This window comes from Apodemus sylvaticus, chromosome 11 (assembly GCF_947179515.1).
Source record: "Apodemus sylvaticus chromosome 11, mApoSyl1.1, whole genome shotgun sequence".
Taxonomy (NCBI): domain Eukaryota; kingdom Metazoa; phylum Chordata; class Mammalia; order Rodentia; family Muridae; genus Apodemus; species Apodemus sylvaticus.
In genome coordinates this window covers 21241146-21247881 of record NC_067482.1, presented here as the reverse complement: position 1 = coordinate 21247881, position 6736 = coordinate 21241146, and positions in this window count along the sequence as shown.

The window sequence follows — 6736 nt, the reverse complement described above, 5'->3', positions numbered from 1 at the left end:
TAGTACAAGGAGACAAGGATGGATCAATTCCCATTCTGCTGCATGCTGACCTCCAGTTGAACCAGCACCATTTGTTGAAAAGGCTATCTTTTTTCCATTGGATGTTTTCAGCCCCTTTGTTGAGGATCAAGTGGCCATAGGTGTGTGGGTTCATTTCTGGATCTTCAATCCTGTTCCATAATCACATTCTTGTTGATTCCTTAACATTTACTCCACTTATTTCTGTCTGTATCTGCTGAACTCAGTGTTTAGATTGTCTGTGGTATTTTCTGCAGATTATTTTAACTTAAGCATTGCTTTCTGTTTCTTTCACTTATCCATGCAGAGTTCTGTTTGTCTGGTAGCTGTTCCTGGCTTTGTAAACGACAGAACAAAACTGCATTCTTTTTTCCTCTAGAAAAATCCCTCTGCGTTCATCGGTAGATGGTTGATTTGGGTTTTTGTTTGTTTGTTAACAGTTATTTATTTATCTTAAAAAAATTATCATGCCCAATAACGATTAGTGAAAAAGAGGACATGACCTTGGACGAGAACAGGGAGGAGAGTATGGAAGAGTTTTGAAGGTGGAAGGGAAAGGGAGAAATGTTGTAATTAAATTATAATCTCAAAAATAAAAAATAGCACATAGTGATGGATTTCGATATCACATTTTCATACATTTCAAACATTTTCATACTTTATTTTTGTATACCTCCCCCACCACTCACTCCATACACATTACCATCACCTACCTGCCTGCCTTCCTTCCTCCCTTTCTTCCTCCTTCCTTCCTTCTTTCCTTTCTTCCCTTCTTCCTTCCTTCCTCTCCCCTTTCTAAGAGCCATTGTTCTACTTTCTCTATGTTGTTATTATTTATAAGTTTTAAAATTAAGATATGATTACATCATTTATCCCATTCTTCTTCTTACCACTCTCCTGTACATCCCCCGATCTTTCACAGATTCATAGGTCCTCCTCTTCTTTATCATTGTTATCACAAATACATGTAAGTGAGTAGCTATATAAATACCACCTGCCAAGACTATTCAGTACTGCTTGCATGTATACGTTTCTAAGGCTGATCACTTTCTATCATATACCCAGTTAATTGTCTGGGAGATTAACCCCATCTACATTGGAAATTCAACTGTCATTGGAATTGTTCATGCCTTGTTTAGGCAGCCATGATGTTGAGTTTTCATGGGTATGGCTTCCCTGTGAGAGGAGAAAGGCACGGACTTACAACAGACCTCCTGATCCTCTGCCTCTTATACTCTGCACGCTGCTTCCTCCGTAATGTTCTTCGAACCTCTGAGCCTCAGGTGTAAATTCCATTGTAGCACTGGGGTTTGGTGCCCCACAGTCAGTTATTCTTTGCCTTTTGACTAGTTGGCGCTTTCTACAATTGTTTCCTTCTGCCACAAAATGAAGCTTCTTTAATTAGGAGTGATGTCCACATTTATCTGTGTGTATAAAGATAAGTAATTTAAGATTCAGTTAGATATTACGCTGTTTTTAAAAGTAAAAAGAGTAGATTCCCCTCTAAAACCCATGGGCCCCTATCCCATGAATAGTTGCCTAGGTTTAGAGTAGGTGGTTTGATTTCCCTCCTGTTAAGTAGGCCTTGGGTCCAATTAGAACGCAGTTGGTTGCCACCAGAATAGGAGTGCCACTACTGCATCTTGCTATTGTGGTGATTGTGGCTCGTAGATGTGACATCTAGGTAGGACGATTGATTGGCTTCCTCCAATGACAGCTTGTGTATTACCTCTGATACAAAAAGAACTAATTTTCAGAGGGGAGGCTTTTGTGTCACTTATTGCTTAAATATCCCCAGTCCTGTGTCTGTGGTCTCTTCGTCATTAAGGACTTATTTTCAACTTCTGGGAGGCACCCAAAAGCTATATCAATAAAATATGTATTTTGACCAGCAATCTGAAAGAAAATAGTTTCTCATGCCTGTTACTATGGTTTTTTGCTAAATAATCTAGGGCTCTTGGGGGAGAGTATCCTGTGTGTGTGGTAGGGTCTGTATGTCTCTGTATGTACATATACTTACATATATGGAATTTTAGATAAATATAAAGAGTCCCTATGTCTTTTCTAAGAATTCTGTTTCTTTTCCTTCCTCTCATTCTTCTTCTTCGTTGTCCTTCCCCACCAATTAAAACCCCCTCTCTGCTTTCCAACTCATTGTCACCTGGCTGACACTGTTCCACCCTCTAGAATTCACTTTCCCCTCTCCCTAGCCCCTTTTCAGTCCCTTGTTTTTACACATTCTCAGAGCAGAAGATTTGGAGCAGGAACAACAGATGAGAGTGATTTCATTCCATAGTGTTTACATGCTACATTTTCATTACCTAGCCACTGGTTGAGGGACATGTAGATTGTCTCCATTTCTTAGGAATTGTGAATGGAGCTGAAATGGTTGAGGAAGCATCCATAGAGTAGGATAGTGAGTACTTCGGGTCCACACTAAGGACTGATATAGATAGGCCATGTGGTAAACTTGGTTTTGTTTTTGGTTTTTTTTAGAATTTTCCATACTAAATCCCAGAGCAACTAAACCAGCTTGCAATCCCACCAAGAGAGAATGATGACTCGCTTTTCCTCACATCCCTTCCAGCATTTGCTGGCCATTGTTTTTGTTCTTCTTCACCATTCTGACTGGAGTAAGATGGATGTTTTTTCTTTCCCATTGTTTTTTACTTGTCTATATATTCACTTTCGTCTTATCCCTTAGTTCCAATGAAAAACGAAGTCCTATCAATATGGTCTTTATAGCTCTTGGGTTAGCTGTCTGCTATGTCAATAAAGGGTGACTACCAAACATCCCTGATTAGAAGGTTGGCTTAGGACAGTGGTTATACAGCCAGAGTAAATTTGTTTTTCCAGTTACATTATTTTGTCATCTATCCCAATTCTTAATAAAATACAATTACATAGATTCTATTTATTTAAAAAAAAAAAAAGGTCTCTTAAGTTGCAAGTTCTTCTCTAAACCAGTTCATTCTGTAGAAATCTATCAACATTTCAGCTTTGCAGCTTGGGTTTCCCCTGGGCTTCTCCACACCTTGCCTTACTCATGCATACTTTAGGATCAACCAAGAATTTGAGAGCTGTGTGCTCACTTTGACTCTCACCTCAGAGTTTCACCCAGGTACAGAATTTTTTACTAGATCTCAGCCTGGAATTTCCACCTCTGCTGTCTCAGGCTGCTGTGACTGTGACTTTGTCATCAGGGCTTACCTGTCTGTAGTCCTAGACATGGGTAATGTCAACACAAGAAAAGACAAAACAATGTAGACATTACCCTATATGCAAGTATTCATTTCTGTGAGTTTTTGCCAACACTGATTTTTATCCGATCTTTCCACCTGTTTTTTATTTTCTTATCTTTTCTATCCTTTTCTTTTTCTTCTGAGGTAAGGGTCATACTGTGCAGTCCTGTCTGGCCTATAACTCAGTGTAACATAGGATGGCTTCAACTCCCAGTAATCCTTCTGCTTCAGTCTTTCAAATGTTGTAATTGTATGTATGAGATGTCATGCCCAGCTACTATTGATTTTCAAGAATTAAGTAAACATATCAATAAGATTCTGCCACTATCAGGAGGGGCATCTTCACTTGACACAAATTTGCTCTCATATGGACCTGCTAAATTTATTATCTTCAACTGTCACCTGTCTACCCTCAGGGGAACATACTATATTTGACGTGTCATAGTATGATCGTTAAAAAATGGAAACCTGGATGTTTTGGGTTATACTCCTCCACTGCTGGTGGGATTGCAAGATGGTACAACTACTTTGGAAATCAGTCTGGCGGTTCCTCAGAAAGCTGGGCATGACACTTCCGGAGGACCCTGCTATACCACTCCTGGGCATATACTCCCTGGCATGCAATAAGGACACATGCTCCACTATGTTCATAGCAGCCCTGTTTGTAATAGCCAGAAGCTGGAAAGAACCCAGGTGTCCCTCAACAGAAGAATGGATACAAAAAACGTGGTTTATTTACACAATGTAGTACTATCCCGCCATCAGAAACAATGAATTCATGAAATTCTTGGACAAATGGACAGATCTGGAGAACATCATACTAAGTGAGGCAACCCAGTCTCAAAAGATCAGTCATGGTATGCATTCACTGACAAGTGGATATTAGCCTAGAAATGTGGAATACCCAAGACATAATCCACATATTAAATGATGTTCAAGAAGAACGGAGGAGTGGCCCCTGATTCTGGAAAGGCTCTGCAGCAGTATAGGGGAATACCAGAACAGGGAAGTGGGAAGGGGTGGATGGGAGAACAGGGGGAGGGAAGAGGGCTTATGGGACTTTCGGGGAGTGGCGAGCCAGAAAAAGGGAAATCATTTGAAATGTAAATAAAAATATATCAAATAAAAAAAAGAAAAGGAGCAGCAGTGGCTGGTCCAGCTGAAGGGCCATCAGCAGTGGAACCAAGGCGACACAGGGTCCAGTTAGGCCCTGCGCCCACGACCACTGACCTTTGCTGACCAGCCGGGCGGCAAGCAGCTGCGGTTGTGCAGCGCCTTTCGCTGCACGGAAGCCACTTCAGAACACGGCCTCCCGACAGCCAGGAGAGGCTCACCTCCATCTTGATTTCGGACTCCAGAGATCGGACAGACTGAGGTACACAAACATAATCCGAGGCCAACACCGCAGGGGTCTGAGCCCAACGGGCGTTGGCCTGCACCCAGGCCCTGGGCTGTTCGGGTAGCCATCGGGATGCCAACCCAGCCAGGAGGTTTTTTTGCCCTGGCCAGCACACGCGCCGCCATTTTGTCTACAGGACCCAGAGTGCTCGGGAGGGCAGAGACGGCTAACATGCGTAGCCTGAGGCTAACAAAACGGGGGTCTAGGCCCCAAAAGGCACAGGACTGACCCCAAGAACTGGGCGGCTTGGTGGGCCATCTGTGTGTCAACCCGCCCAGGAGGTTGTTAGCACAGCAGACTCTCCCGGTGCTTTCGGGGAGCACGGACGTGCACACCGGCCATCCGGGTCACCTGGCGGACCCAATTAACAGTCATAGCCCTAGGGGAACTTTGCTCAGACCTTGGCCTCCCAGGCTTTTGCCTGGACTCAGGGCCTGGGCGACCAGGCTAACCTTGTGTGCGCCAGCCCGGTTGGGGAATCGGCTGCCCAGCGGAGTGAGCGGAACACAGGGGAGGTCACAGCAGCATACACCTTTGGCGCTCCCTGGGTGTGCACATGGGCTCCATCTGGTCCACAGACACAATCTGGAGCAAGGCCTCAGGCGGAAGCCCTCAGCTCAACTCTCTCCGCTTCAGATCAGCCTGGGCGGCCGCACCACATCTCCAGGTCCCTCAAGAGGCTAGCGGGGCTTCCGGGCGGCCAGCTGGGAGAAGTCGGTGTGCTCCGGTAAATCCTGCGGACCCCAGCGGGAGACTTCAGGTGCCTGCTTCGGGATCTGAACAGCCTGGACAGCAGCACCCGGTCTACAGGCAGTGCAGGGTGTAAGCTGTGCACCAGAGGCCAACGGGGAAGGGGCAGCTTGGACTGGTGAGTCCAGCACTGACAAGACCAAGTAACACCAGTGAGAACTAGATGGCAAAAGGCAAACGCAGGAACGTCACTAACAGAAATCAAGGCAATATGGCAACATCTGAACCCAATTCTCCCCTACCAGCATGTCCTGGATACCCCATCACACCAGTAAAACAAGATTTGGATTTAAAATCACTGGTCATGATGCTGGTACAGGAACACATGAAGGACACACTTAAAGAAATTCAGGAGAAAATGGATCAAAAGTTAGAAGGCGTTACTAGGGAAACACAAAAATCATTGAAAGAAATCCAAGAGAATATAAAAGCCAACAAGGAGGAAAGGCAAAAATCACTTAAAGAAATACAGGAGAACTTTGGTCAACAGGCTGAGGTCATGAAAGAGGAAACACAAAAATCTCTTAAAGAATTACAGGAAACCACAAACAAGCAAGTGAAGGAGCTAAGCAAAACCATCCAGGATCTAAAATCAGAAGTAGAAACAACTAAGAAAACTCAAAGGGAGAAAATTTTGGAGATAGAAAGCCTTGGGAAGAAATCAGGGGACAGAGATCAACAACAGAATACAAGAAATAGAAGAAAGAATCTCAGATGCTGAAGATTCCATAGAAACCATGGACTCAATAGTTAAAGAAAATGCAAAATGCAAAAAGCTTGTAACCCAAAATATCCAGGAAATCCAGGACACAATGAGAAGACCAAACCTAAGGATTATAGGCATAGATGAGAGTGAAGATTTACAACTTAAAGGGCCAGCAAATATCTTCATTAAAATTATGGAAGAAAACTTCCCTAACCTAAAGAGAGAGATGCCCATGAATATACAAGAAGCCTACAGAACTCCAAACAGACTGGACCAGAACAGAAATACTTGCCGTCACATAATAATCAAAACACCAAATGTTCTAAACAAAGAAAGAATATTAAAGGCAGTAAGAGAAAAAGGCCAAGTAACATATAAAGGAAGACCTATCAGAATCACAGCAGACTTTTCACCTGAGACTATGAAGGCTAGAAGGTCCTGGGCTGATCTCATGCAGACTCTAAGAGAACATAAATGCCAACCAAAACTACTATATCCAGCAAAACTCTCAATCACCATAGATGGAGAAACTAAGATATTTCACGACAAAACCAAGTTTACCAAATATCTATCCACAAACCCAGCCCTAAAAAGGATAATAGGAGGACAACACCAATACAA